We start from the raw sequence: 14,644 nt of genomic DNA, 5'->3' as shown, positions 1-14,644 counted from the left end.
TTCAGCCCTTTGAAAGGCCCCTAGGCTGGGCCAGCTGTGTGTACCCCAGGTGGACAGGGTGGGGTCCTGGGCCCCAGGATATAACTGTCAGGTTTCCTCCCAGACCCTGTGTGAGATTTGCATCCTGAGAAGGCCCAGAGCCCAGTGAGAAAGTGCTGAAGGGCAGGGACCTCGCCTTCCCCAGAGCTGCTGCACCCTACAGGCTAGGCTGAGGTCTATGTCTGGTAATCAATCATTACCTGCAGCCAGGTACCTGGCAAGTATCTGCAGGGCTGGACAAACTGGTTGGGTCCAATGCCTGAATCAGACCTGCCCCTGGCTAGGCAGAGATGGGACACCCCTGGCTTCACACGGTTCCCCCTAGACTGTAAGCTCCCCAAGGGCAGGGCATGTGCCTTCTAGAGCCCCTGTGACTGCTGTGCTGTACAGGGCCTGGCAAGTGTAGACCAGGAATGAATGAATGAACAGTAGCTATTGTTAACTCAGCTACTATTCATTCATTTTTCCTTTATTCACTTGTTCATTTATTGTCTACTCTTGCCAGGAATTCTCTGGTCTAGATTCTTAACATGTAATTATCTCCAGGGCCAGGACTAGGGAGAGACTAATGAGGTGCCTCAGGCACAAAATTTAAGGAGACACTCAATCTCAGGGTCATGCAAGTGCCTGATTATCTCAGCTCCTGAAAATACCCTTGCTGGTAGGTACTGTAATTTCCATCTTATAGACGAGGAAGTGAAGTCAGACAAAGGCTAATTTACTTCCCCTGGTCACCTGGCTGATAAAAACGCATTCCCAGATCTGTGTGACTCCAGTGCCTTTGTTCTTTCCTAGGGTGGTCCTCTGTTTCCCGGCTTTGGCTGACCTCTGAGCGGGGGCCCTGCCACGAGGGAGAGAGGATAAGTTGAGGCCGCTTCCTTCCTTCTGGTCCTTTCTTACTTCCTCCTATGGCTGCATAGGGTCTGGACCCATCTCACTTGCCCAGTGAGTTTAGCCAAGATACTTAAACTCTCAGTGCCTCAGTGTCCTGATCTGTAAAAAGGGACAAATAAGAGTCCCTATTTCACAGGTTGCGGGGAGGATTCTAAAGAGGTAGGGATATACAGTACGTACAGCCCTTAGAACAGCGCCTGCCACATAGCCAGCCTTGTGGAATTGTTAGCTATTATTTTGAAGAGCTGGATAACGTATTTCAACTGAAAGCGGGTGGAGTCTGCCCACCGAGGGTTGGGTCCCCTCCATTCCCCAGAGTTCAGGTCCCTGGGTGTCACCTGGGGTAACAGGTACTCACTAGCCCCTGGGAGGTGGAACATGGGGGTGGGGTTTGGTTCCTGACACCCCAAGCCCTCCTCCAGCTCTAGGCAAGGGAGCAGCCTCCCTGGCTCCTTCCAGCTTGAGATCTCCTGGAATTCACAGGAAGTTTGGAGAGAGAGAATTCACACTTCACCAAAAATGTGTTTCAAACAATTAGCAGGTCTTTACCGGAGGAGCCTTTGAAGTGGAAGCCCAGACCCATCTCTGTGAAGGATTCCCCAGAAGTGACAGGCTGGCAGGCACTGCCACCAGCTTAGCCCTTCCCTGAGAGCCAGGGGCTCGGGGCTGGCACCAGGGGACCCCTGTGAGTCCCCCCACTGTAGCAGCTCCAGTGTTCTCCCCAGCACAGAGGGCTGCTGTGACCGTATACAGGGCAGTGGATCCAGGCTCCCACTGGGTCCTGCGTCAAGTTCATGGGGCTTTTCTGCTCTCCACAACTCCCAATCCCACGGGCTAGGGCAGCTGAAACCCCTGACTGTGAACTTGGAGCTCTAGCATCCTTGAACTCCTTGAGCAGTGCCTGAAACTGTGTATAATTATTAGTTGAATAAATATATGGATTCCTCCAATGATTGGCCCCGTGGCCTGGAGCTAACCTCTATTTCCCCACCTGTAAACTGGAGACAGGGAGGGTGGGAGGGGGATGGGCTCTCCCATCTCTAGGGCTCTGAGCTAAACCTACTTTCCTCCGAAGGGCTCATGTTGCAGTGGCATGAAGGTTGGGTCCTAATTTCACTCCCCTTCTAGCTGCATGAGCTTGAGCAAGGCTGTGTCTTGCCAGTGGGTTTCAGCCCTGGGCCAGTTCACTATAGATTCAGTGAGACTGAGGAATGACAATGGAATGTTCTCGGAGTGAAAGGGTTTATTACCCGGCTTGTTCTCCCAGCAATGGGTTGAGCACTAGAATTACCTCTGCATCCAACAATCTGCAGGTCTATAATCCTCCTCAGTCTTTGCCTCTGCCCAGAGCACTGGGCAGAACTCTTTATATAGTGATTCAGTCAATAATTGCTAATTGCCTAGGGTGTGGAAGCAGTAGCCTAGCAGCAGGCCAGTTACATCATCAAATAATTTAGGTTCTGGTGAGGATCCTGGCCATAGGAACCTTCACTTTATCTACAGGCAGTCAATGCATCTCAGTTTCTCCATCTATGAAATGGGTAACATAATTTTTATTTTGCAGAGCAGCTATGAAGGCAAAAAGTGCCTGGCACAATAAGTGCTCATAATTTGTTGAATACAAGCTATACCCCTTTGAATGCCTTTTCTGACGTCTTTCACAGTACCAAAGTGGATTTGTGTCCCTCTATAGAGCATCTCTACCCTACAAAACTGGGGAGGGGAAGGAGGGGCAGACCAGGCCAGCCAGAATAGAGCTGGAGGGGCCTGCCCAACTCTCCTGCCCCATGAAGCAGCCCCCAGCCTGGGCCTCTAGGCTGCTGTTTGATTCCCTTTCTCTGACATTCCATCCATCATTGTAATTGCTTCTCCGGAAAAATGAATTTGTAGTTGATTTCTTCAAAAGAGGGAATCAGCCAACAGATAAAAAGGTTGTTTTATTTAATTTGCATGAAGAGGCTGCCTGCTGCCACCCAGCTGTGCCGGCTGGGCTGCAGGGGGAGGGCGCCTTGTGGCATTAAGGGAATGTGCACAGGTAGGCACGGGCTGTTCCCTTGCTCAGGGCCTGCCTCCCAGGTTGCCAGGAACCTGGCCCCAGAGATCAGAACCTTGGTGTCCACACTGAGATGAAATCATTCTGTCAAAGGAGACTTGCACCTACCCCCACCTGTCATTTCTAGACATTCTGGACATTCAGGACAGGGCTACTAGTCCGGGAAGCTGAGGGCCAGGAAGCAGGACAATCATGGGGGCAAAATTCAGGAGATCAGGGGGCTCTGTCGGGCCAGCGGCCCAATATACATGGCAAACAGCATTAAGTTTTCTCAGGAGGAAGAGGTATGTAAACAGCCTGTGTGTTCAGGTGAAACTGGGAACCCCAGGCTCCTCTCTGAGATGTATTTCACCTGACGGTATTGTGTTTCTTCAGTTCAGCACTTAGTGATGCTCCCTTGGGCCCAGGGCATGGCTGGTTCTGTCCAAGAGCTTCTAATGCAGTAAGTGTGAGCTCTGTCTTCGGGAGAAATCTTTGGCGGGGGCAAGGCAGAAGCATATTTGGGAGTAGAAATGGAGTTGGGCAGGGAAGCCACCTGAAGAGATGCCTCCCTCTTTGCCTGGACCCCAAATGCTGGGCAGTGTCCGGAGAGGTGGGCCCCAGGGTTTCCTGGAGCAGAGGTAGTAGAGCTTCTTGTGTTGTCTAACCTCTGAAGAAGGTGTGAGACATTTATTCTGATGTCAAGATGATCCAGAGGCCTAGGTACCTGATGGATGCGGCAGGACATAAAATTTAATTGTCCAAATGTGGACACTTTAAAAAGTGAAAATGGGTTCTGGTAATAATTACTCCAGGACAATGGTGTAAACTAGGACTGTCCCGGCAAAGCAGACATGTGACTACCCTAACCAGGTACCAGAAGGGACTTAGGTTGATGGGACATCTTCCCAGGAGGTGCCAAAAAGAGCCCTGGACTTTTCTGGACTCAGGACACACAGGGCATCCCTGGGGCACCAGGGTGACAGAATGGAAGTGGGGAAGCAGCTGAGGTACAGCAGCTGGGGGCCTGGCTTCCATCCCCTGTGGCTGCTGCTTAGAGTGAGTCACCTACCCTGTCCAGGCTGCCACCCCCTCCATGAGAAGCTGGATGAGAAAGTATCTGATCTACTCACTACGTTCTGTAATTGCCTTGCTCCTTGATCTGTTTATTTACTTATTGCCTGTCCCTGCTTGTCATGTAAGTCTCTTAGCACGGAGGCCTTGTCTGTCTTAGTCACCGCTGTGTACGCAGCTTCTAGAACAGCCCCTACTTGATAAGTGGAATGCAGACTTGAGGGGTCTGCAAGAGGGCTCGTTTGCACACACTTTTCAGGTGCACTGAGGGTGGCTGTGTGAGGACGGTTCGGGGCAGCTCTAGTGGAGGCAGGTGAAAACCATTTCTCCACTCTGCGGAGTTCTTTCCCAGTCTCTGCTCTTGTTTTCTTGTCCCCCTCTCTGATTCACATGGAGTTCCTCTACCCCCGCTCCTGAAAAGTAGCAACAATCTGAGCACAGAATCTTGGCTGCAATTACTAAGGTGGGTTTGGGGGTGGGAAGGAATAGGGGGGTTCCTGATGTAATACGTTAAGAAGCTGACAACACAATTGTTGGCAATGACTACATACTCTTTATAATTTTCCACCAGCATTGTGAACAGCAACTGTGGCTCACCCTGGTGGGCTCCTAATAGTCATTTCTTCTGTTCTCCTCCTTGAGGAGTTGGTGAGAACCCCTGCCTGAGATATTGCATTGCACCATCTGAATCGCTCCTCCTCCCAGGTCATCCTTCCTATGTGGACTCGCATCTCTGTTCCCCATGCGGTTCTAGTTCTGCCTCATCTAAGTGGGGGTGGAGCAGCCTTGTGGCATCACGGCCGTCCTTACTGTTTGCAGAAGGGGTTTGTCCTCTGCTTGCAAATGCACAAAGCCCAGTGCAGGATCTTAATTGTTGTTTGAGAGAGTTTCTTCCTTTGCAACAATCCCCCAGGAGAAATGCCGCTGCCCTGACCATGCTATGTGACCACTAGGGTTCTGTTAGCCCTCGGCGCCTGTGCCTCTTGCTAGACTCCCTCCGTGGGAGCATGATCAGTTTTTCATCTTCTGCTCCCGTGCACTGGGTGTCAGAGGGACATTAGGCTTTGATTGCAAGTGATAGAAACCTCTTATCACACAGCTGATGCGTCAGTAGGGCTATTTATTGGCTCATTATAGTTGAACACAGGACGGGCAGAACTGGCTTAGCCTTAGGGACAGCCAGAGCCAGGGGCAAGCCAGTCTCGCTCTCACTCACTCTCTCTCGCTCTTCTTGCTGTGGTTCACGTGCCTGCTTTTCCCTGTGAATCAACTTCATTCTCTCAAGCTGGTCCATCAGGTTGGAATCATAGCCACTGGGAACTCCAGGCTTTCATTTGTTGGAGTGTTATGTCAAGAGAGAAAACGTCTTTTCTCTCCCATCTCCCGTTGAAAGACCCCCAGGAAAGAACTCAGTTGGTCAGGCTTGGGTCTTAGGCTGACCTCTCAACCAATTACCATGGTCAGGGGGTTGGCTCAGGTTAAGAGGATGGCGCTTTCCATTCAGAACACCCCAAGTGTGGGGCTGGAGGATCGCCATCCTAAAAGGGGTGGTGTTGGGGGGTAACACAGACATGGCTGCTGGGAGGGTGGGGTGAGCCAGGCAAAATCATCCAGCTTATGACTGATGCGGAAAGAGCATTTCATATCCTGGCCTTTCAGCAGGAAGAAGAACTTTGAGAGGCAGTCCAGGCTGAAAACACATTTCCCCAGTGAGCAGAACGGCAGGCACCACGGAATTCCAGACTGACACTATTGATTCCTCCTTGGCAGCAGCAAGCCCAGGTTTTACTGTCTAATTATAGCAAACCCTGCTACGTGGTCAGCAATCCAACTCTAGGCTTCAGGGGGCTGGACTGGGCAGAGAACAACTTAGTGCCCTTTCTGGCATGTCTTAGTGCCTTCCATGCAGGCAGAATGGAGCAAGATACCACCTTCTTCCTTCTGGATGAAAACAGGCCTGTACCCCCACTGTTCGGCACCAACTGGGCCCTGTCACCCCCTCCTCTCCTTCCACTGGTCTGGGTTAGCCCAAATGCAGTGAGCCCAGAACACACGCCCATCCTTTTCCATTTTAGGGAGGTTGCTCTCTACTTCCTGTCCCACCCCCCAGACTTGGCCCCTGTCCACTGTCTCTTCCGCCTTCCCTGCAGCTGTAGATGGTCTTGAAATTGTGCTTGTGTTTCTCCCCTTACCATCTGTGAGTGCCTGAAGGGCACAGACCAGGTCTTGTTCATTGGTTTGTCCCTAACACATGACACAGGGCTGGGCACTGGGCACCCAGTATATCCTTAAGGGAATGCTTATTCACTATTTATTAAGAAAAAAGAATGTGTGCATGCTCGGAAGGCACAGGGGGCAGATTATATTAGCAGAGGGCCCAGGTGTCCAGCAGAAGCCACGTACAGCCTGGCCAGCCTTTATCTGAGGGCCCTCCAGGCTGACCATGTGTGGGCATCGTCCTCCAGCTAGGATGGTTTGGGGATGTTGTAGTGGGCCTGGGAGTGTTATGAAGACATGTGGAATTTGACCGTTTGCTATAAACCTGAAGTGACTGCAATTGGAAGGGCTGCTTCTGAGAACCAATTTCCTTCTTCTTTCCTCCCTTCCTTCCTTGCGCCTCCCCGCCCCGCCCACCAGCTTCCTTCCTCCCTTGGAGTCTGACTTGGCTCCTCAGCTGGACTGAAAATTCCACAAGGCAGGAACTGGGCCTCAGTCCTCTCTAGCCCCCACTCTAATCATGTAAGGACGTGAGGCAGCCAGGCATGTCTCTGCAGTCGTTTTTCCCCACCAAGATTTCTGTTTCACTGAATCACCATAAACTCAGGCTGAGTTTATTTATCTGTGAAGTCTGAGATAGTCATCCCATGATTAGGAATAGCTCACAAGGCCTGATAATATCTATATCTTCCAGCATCAAGTTTTGGGCCTCAAAACTAAGTCCAGTTCCACCCATGCAGGCAGAATGGAGCAAGATACCACCTTCATCCTTCTGGATATGCTGCTTGCATTAATGCAGCGGGGGATCCTAGCTTCCTGGGGAGCTGATGCACAGAGTCTGCTGACCACCTGAGAGTGTGTCACTGCCCCCTGTGTGCCCAGGACGGGACTTTAGTATATTCCTGAGAGTTCATCGTTTAGAGTTCCGACTCCCTTGGATCTTCCATCCTGATTCCCAGTGCCTCGCTTTGGCTTTGTGACAGACCCCTCATTTGGTGGTAGAAGGCCCTCCCCCGCTCAGTTCTCCTGGCTTAAATTATATTTTCCAGGATATTTCCAATTTTCTTCTGGGGAAAATACAGAAAGGGGAAAGAGTGGGAGCGCAGAGCATGTGCTCAGCTACTGACAGATAAAGCAGTCCTTCCCTCTTTCAGGCCACCCCCACCCCTACCCCAAGCCCCCGAGGGAGGGAGAGGGGCTGGAGGTTGAGTTCAGTCACCTATAGCCAATCATTCAATCAATCATGCCTACGTAATAAAACCTCCATAAAATCCTGAATGGTGAGGTTTGAGGAATTCCGGGTGGGGGACCCATGGAGGTGCTGCAGTGGTGACACACCCGGGGAGGACATGGAAGTCCCTCCCCCCATACCTTGCCCTATGCATCTCTTCCTATGCATTTGACTGCTCCTGAATTGTACCCTGTAGAGTAAACCAGTAAATATAAGTGCACTGTTTTCCTGGGTTCTCTGAACCGTTCTAGCAATTTATGGAGCCTAAGGAGGGGGCCGTGAGAACAGTGTAAGCCATCTGTACTCAGAGCTGTCATCTGAAGTGAGGCCAGTCTTGAGGGACTGAGCCCCCCCCCATAACCTGTTAGGGTGTGCACTAACGGGATCATTAGTGTCAGAATGGCATTAAATTGTTGGGCACCTAGTTGGTATCAGAGAATCAGAATTGGCTGGGTAGAAGGAAAACACCTTCAGAGTCATACCATAGGATTGTGTACACACTTTCTGGCTTTCTTACTCTCCTGGTACAATCGTTAGCATCCAGAACTCCCAATCACATTGGGATTATACTCATCCCATTCAAGCAGGGGGTCCTCTGGATCTGGGATACCTGGAGTCCCCAGGAGAGCGTGGTGTCTGGGGAAGCCCATCCCCCTGTCTCCTCCCTTCCCCATCTCCTCTCCCTGTCCCCCCACACCCAGTAAAGATAAGAAGAATGACTGAACAGGCGTGAAAGATACGGAAACTTCCCTCCTGAATGATCACGCTAATGGTAAATTGATGGGATTGAATACATTTGAGTCGGAAATGATCCAAATATATGCTAATGAAGCTGAATATGCATTATTTAGATTAAAACAAACTAACTGCAAGTCAGGAAATAAAGTAGGTGAATTATTAGTTTGGCAACTCAAAGAATCGGAAAATTCAAGCTCCCATTCCAGCGACAGGCAGAGACAGGCAGGAAAATGTGGTTAATGAATTCTGAACCAATTAGCCGCAAATTGATGGTGGGCTCGAAGACTTGCCGCCTCCGACTCCCTCAGATTGCTTTCTGAAAATTTCAAAAGAAAATGCTGTTGCCATGTACTTTTCTTGTTTTCACTTCCTAAATGTGCTCTCCTGGAAACTTGAGTCTCTGGGAAAAAAAGAAAAGAAAACTACAAACAGATCCCAGACACAAGGAATGGGGCTATTTTGGCCACAGGGGTAGATAAATAATGCAAAGAGGAACTTCTCAACTCTTCTTTGTCAAAACAAATCATCCTCAGACTGAGGAGAGGAAAGCAAGCCTTGATGAATGAGAACTGAAGCCTGAGAAGGTGAAGAAAATAGAAGAACATGCCTTGCTTGGCTAGAGTAGAACGACTCAACCGTCCTAGCCGAATTCCAACCCAGGGCACAAAAGCTCACCGAGGACGTCCCTGTGAGACCATGAGACTGAGGACTTCACTAGGAAGGGGTTAGAACACAGGAGGTAGCATAGTGTTTGCCAAAGATTGAGTCTATAATTTCCAAGGCATTGCATGACGATCATAGAAATATCTCAGGTTCAACCCTTAAAAAGTTATAGTTTGTGAGATCTTAGGAAATGAGCAGTGATCAGCTGAAGCTGGCATGGGTTCACCAGGAGCTAGATCTTTGCTGAAAGGGGGCCATGGTTGATGAACAGAACTCTGATCTCTCTATAGAAAACAGCCCTGCCCGCTCCCCCGTCCCCATTCCCATCCCCCAGCTTTATTTTTCCCTTGTCAGTTAATGCCATCCAACACACACATACATTTACTTGTCTATTTTCTTCTCCCACTGGACTGTAAGCTCTGTGAGGACCAGGACTTTGCCCAGCACACAGTAGGGCTCACTAAATATCTGCTGAATGAGTGAGACTTCCCTCTCATTTCATATTCACCCAATATGGCCAGGCTGTCAAGGCAGACCTGTGCCCACATAGCCACCCACTCACAGACAGAACCCTGGAACAGAGAGTGGGAAAACCCCCGTGCCCTTACTGCTCAGGTCCTGACCTCTCAGGCACATATCCCTGCCCACTAGGAAATATGGCCCAGTAGATTCTGAATACCCATGCTGATAATTCCTCATTGCACAGGGGGCGCATAAGCTCAAGTGGAAGCTCCTCCTTCCTATGGGAAGAAGCAGAAGTATGAGGAGAGGGGCAGCAGCGGCCCCCTCCACACAGTCAGGACTCACCTGACCTACCCAGTCAAGGGAGTGGAAGATAAGGCCTAGATAGTGAGTTCTGACTCTCAGCCCTGTGCCCTTCTTCTATACTTTGCTGCCCTTGAACTTGGAAGTAATGTTGGCAAAAAGTATGGAAGACACATGAAGAACTTCCGCTGCCTCAAGACAGCCAAAGCAACTGGAAATATTCTACTTTTGATTATGATATAGTCACTCAGTTATCTGTGGGTGGATTCACTGGCTTACAGATAAACCATGGGAAAACATAATAATAAGGAAAATAATGGGGGGAGAGACACAAGTGAAAAAGTCAAATTGCTGACCAATCAGTAACAACATCTAGAAGATGCCAGCTGTCTGGAACTACCTAGTTACCTTTAGGTCCACAATGTGTCCGCAGCAACGTGAAAGCATCTCCTCCATCAGCAGCCATGCAGGCAGCCTGTGGATGAAGTGGAGCCATGAGCATGTTGATGAGAATACCTTCATGAGTGACACACTGGGCCACGTGTGGACTGAGGTCTGACACCTTGAACAAAGTAACATCCCCTGGCCAAGGGGCTAGGAATGGCGTGGGCTGGGGAGGAGCCACTCACAAAATCAAGACCCAAAGTACTGGGCTTAGTCATCTTGTTCTGCACAGGCTGGCAGACTGTTTAGAAAGCAGAGCTGAGCCTGCTCAGTGACAAAGCCTGTTAGTGTGGGCTTTGTTCTCTATTCACACACAAAAAAGATAGCTCAGATAGAAACAGACAATGTAACAGACTGCAGAATGAATGGTAAATGTGTTTCTACATATTGGCTGTGATTATAACAGAATCAGCTGACATTTAATGTGTCCTTTGGCATGTTTGGTTATTAGTGTTAGCAGTGACTTGGGCTTCTCCATGACCGCTTTTCCCCTCTATTATCCCAGTGCATTCATTCTAAAGAGATTTATATACTGTGCACTGGACTAGAGATGCAACAGTGAGCAAACCGATGTGGTACCTGGCCTCAAGGTGTTTCCAGGCAAGAGCTGATGGTAGATAGACCTATGGGAGTGCCCAGCTATGACTGCCTCTCCACTCTTCTTCAGAAAAGGTATAGTTCATATAGAAAGTGGAGTGACTAGAAGTGAAGTGGCAGTTTAGAAAACAATATGAGGCTTATTTTAGCCAAGAAGTTTCTTAGTGGAGGAAGTACTGTAAAGTAGTCATTGTGTTCGCTGAACCTTTGTTGGAAAGAAAGGGCCTGGGAATGTGGCCTCTGTGTCCTCTGACTTTTGACCCCAGAAGGGAAAGGATGCAGAATTCCAAGTGTCCCTGGTAGCAATGGACAAAGAAAGGCAAGGAAGGCCTTGGAAGTGCTCAGAGTCTCCTAAACCCCCTCCCCTGCTGGAGTAGAGGACTAGACCACATCCAAGTCCCAAAGGCCAGACAGGCAGCAGACATCTCTTGCTTGGAAGTGACATTCACCCAGTTTCTAGAGATTGGGTGCTAACCAAAACCCAAGGTCGGCTTTCTATACCTGAAAGTTCTATAGCATGATCAACATTAAAACAGAAATTAGACCGTCATGTAGGAACTATCAGTCAAATTAGAGGTAAGGTCAATTTTCAGGAAATTGTCAGCATCAGAATTCACAGTCCATAGGCCTTTTGTCTTTGCCTTAGAGAAGAAAGGAGGAACAAGCTGAGAGGCCAGTTGGTATCTGGGATGTCGGCTCCCAAGGAAGCCCCAAGCATGGAACAGGTTCACCCCAGGACGGGAGGGAGTGATGAATCCAGGCTGTGCCAGCAAACATCGAGGTCAGAGATGGGTCCTGTCCCAGGGGTCTGGACAGGATAGCTGGGGGAGCAGGCTGATGCAGCACCTCCAGAAGATCCAGCCCTGACCAGACAGCATGAAAATGCAATGATAGGTCTGCTTCCAAGATGTGGTAGCTGAAAAGTGCGGGGTCAGCAGGTCAGCCCCAGGCAGCCAGCTGGGAAACAGGCAGGACTCCTGGCCAGGTTCCAGACACAGCACTTGAGACCCAGACAGAAGGGGATGCACACGCCTCTCTGTGGGATCCATGCTCACATGGAGAAGCTTTCATCTGGTCCTGATGCCAGATTAGGAAGGTGGACTCTCCTCCAGATATCTCAACTCTCAGGCATACAGCAAAAGAAAACACTCTTCTACCAAGGCAAGAACAGTCATTTATAGAGTGCCAGCATTGCGCTGGGCATAGAAGACAGAGCAGGGAATCAAACGGTCATTGTCTACATCCTCATGAAACTTGCGGTCATGTAAGGAAGATAGACAATAAACAAGCACACAGATACATGGATAAGTACAAAATGTAGTAAGTACTATGAAGGACACAAACAGGATTCACAGCAAAGAATAATAGGGTGATGAAACCTTAAAGAAGGTGATCGGAGAAGCTCTTTGGGGATGGTGAGGTTTAAGCTGAGGCCAGCAGAATGACGAGGACCACGCATGCTCTCTTCGGGGGAGGCCAGAGCTGAGATGCCATTTGTCAGCAGAGAGGGCTGGCAGGGGTTCCCATTCTGTTCAGTCTTGCTTTGTATTGAATTTTGCTGTTTATCTTGCTTTTCCTATAATAATTTGACAAATTTAGTTTATATAGAGAAAACATGCTCATGGAAACTTGAGACAAATACTTTGAGTCCCAGTGGCCAAGTGGAGGGGAGACTGCTGACACTGGCTCCACCAGCCACTTATGATAGTGACCGGAAGGGCAGGCCCTGGGCCTAGATGGACATAGCCCCTGGGAATGTGCTGTGCAAATGCAAGCCATGCCAGAGATTCACAGGTCTGCAAGCATCTCAGCTATAAACACACAGCTCTCCCACCTACAGGCGTAGCTGGTTCTGCTGCCTGTGTGGTTGGCTAAGCACATGTTTAGAGAGGAGAATGGGTCTCAAGATGCAGGTTTTGGGGAGAAAGCTCCTAGTTCCCATTGTTTATCCAGATGGTGACAGCAGAGTCACTCAGAGAAAGAAGACAAAGACAGGGGCCCACCCCATAGTATTTCTTCCAGACCTACCACCTCCACAAGGCCTCTACTCACACCATCCCTGGCCCAGAGCCCAATGTGCCCCTGGCCCATTGTGCTCAGGTCCACACAAAGGCAAGTCTTTGGAGAAGGATGTGAAACACCCCTGGAATTGCAGGCCAGTGGACTTGACTCAAATCTCGTCAGGCATGTGAGATGGAGAAGGTATACAAAAACTGGAGGCCATGGTTCGTCACTGACTTTCTCTGGGACCCTGAATGATTGCTTTTATTGACCTCAGTTTCCTCACCTATGAAATAAGAGTTTGGACTGGATGGCTTCCAGCTCTGACACTTAGGACTTATGATCCCACAAGATCAAGAGAAGCAGCTAATGAGAACAGTGTAAAACCCAAGTAGCCACCAGGCATGGCTGGAACAGTTCAAAATGGAAGTCTGTGAATACCTGCAGGCCTGGGGAAAGGAGACACACCACTATCACAAATTCCTCACCTCCTGGTATTCATGCCCTTATGTGGTCTTTCCCACATTGTATCAGGGTTGCCCCATGTGACCAGGAAAATGAGGTGGGCCCGATAGTCTGTGACTCCTAACGTTACATTATAAAAGACATTGCCACTTCCACCTTGCTCACTTGGATCATTTGTTCTTGAGAAGCCGTGTCATGAAGACACAGGAGCAACTCTACAGAGGGTCCATATGGTGAGAAACTGGCCTCCTGCCAGCAACCAGCACCAACTTGCTGGCCATGTGAGGGCACCATCTTGGAAGAGGGTCCTCCAGCCCCAGTCAGGCTTTCAGATGAGCGCAGCCTGGACTGACATCCTGACCACATCTCGTATGAAACCCTGAGCCAGAAGCATTCACCGAAGTTCTTCTGAATTCCTGACTTATAGAAACTATAAGAGGTAATATTTATTGTTTTTTTTAAAGTTGCCAGGTTTCAAGATGATTTATCACACAGCAGTAAACAATTAATCCACCATTCCACATATTCCAAAAAGAGTGGCTCAGCAATAGTGCTCCCCAAGTTTTGTTTGTTGGGACTCTGGTCCCAGAAGATTTTCACCAACCAAAAGAACTTAAGATACCCTGAAATAAAGCCTGTTTAGTTTTGTTTTCAAATCCAGAGTTCTCCAAACCCACATGACTATGGATGCCATTTTGCGCCTATCATTTCCAGAAATTCATGCCCCACAAACGTGTTTGGGGAGCTACTGTTCTAGGACAAATAGAGGTTTTTTGCTAATGTACTGAAACCTTACATATTTATTATTCCAGGGTCTGTTTGGGTTCAAAATACATCTAAATTCTTTTTTTCATCCACCCACCAACATTCACAGATGCCTCATCTCTGCTGGAAGCTGTCCCAGGAGTATGTAAATGAATCACACAGTCCCTGTCTTCACAATCCAGTGGGGTTTAGCAGAGTGGTTAGAACGAGGATTCAGATGTCATAATGTCTGGTTCTGAAGTTCAATTCTGTCCCTTATAAGCTGGGTGATTTGGGCAAGTTTCTTCACCTCTCTGATTCAATTTCCTCATCTGTAGGTTGAAACTAATAATGACTGTATCTATCCCAAAGGGAAGACTTTAGGATTATGTGAAATAACAGGTAAAGTGCTGATTATATGCCTGGCACATAGTAAGTGTTGAATAAATGTGAGCTGTTCTCATTATATTTATGTACTATCTCCTCCAGGAAGTTTTTCTGACATCAGTACCTCCAAGCTGACTGAGGTGACCATTGTCTCACCCTCCATGAGAATATCCTGACCTTCCCTCCACCAGAGCATTTTCCTATTGCTAACTGGGGACAGTCAGAGAGTATAATACAAAGAGGCTGAAAGGCTAGGGTTGGGGCTTTTTTTTTTTTTTTTTTTTTTTTTGGCCAGGCTGAAGTCTAGCCTAGATTCCCTGTGTGATGGGAAACCAGGGAGAGTTGCAAGAAAG

At 48.9% G+C, this 14,644-nt stretch overlaps 1 protein-coding gene and 1 long non-coding RNA gene across 5 annotated transcripts in view; one reads left to right on the top strand and one right to left on the bottom strand.

Moving 5' to 3' along the window:
* The window catches only part of GRIK3 (glutamate ionotropic receptor kainate type subunit 3), a 213,727-nt gene that overhangs the window by 87,245 nt on the left and 111,838 nt on the right, over positions 1-14,644 (top strand). The window lies entirely within an intron of this gene.
* On the bottom strand, positions 8,383-13,242 carry LOC140848668 (uncharacterized). Of its 2 annotated transcripts, none has more exons than XR_012129764.1 (4): positions 13,137-13,242; positions 12,074-12,270; positions 10,062-10,128; positions 8,383-8,625 (listed from the first exon to the last, which is right to left on the bottom strand). It is a non-coding gene; the product is annotated as an uncharacterized lncRNA (long non-coding RNA). The 2 variants fall into 2 exon arrangements; XR_012129765.1 differs by having other exon boundaries at positions 13,184-13,237.

The sequence above is a fragment of the Manis javanica genome, chromosome 4, assembly GCF_040802235.1.
Source record: "Manis javanica isolate MJ-LG chromosome 4, MJ_LKY, whole genome shotgun sequence".
Lineage (NCBI taxonomy): Eukaryota > Metazoa > Chordata > Mammalia > Pholidota > Manidae > Manis > Manis javanica.
The sequence above is the reverse complement of the archived record's forward strand: the minus strand, read 5'-3'. Positions and strand labels throughout refer to the sequence as shown.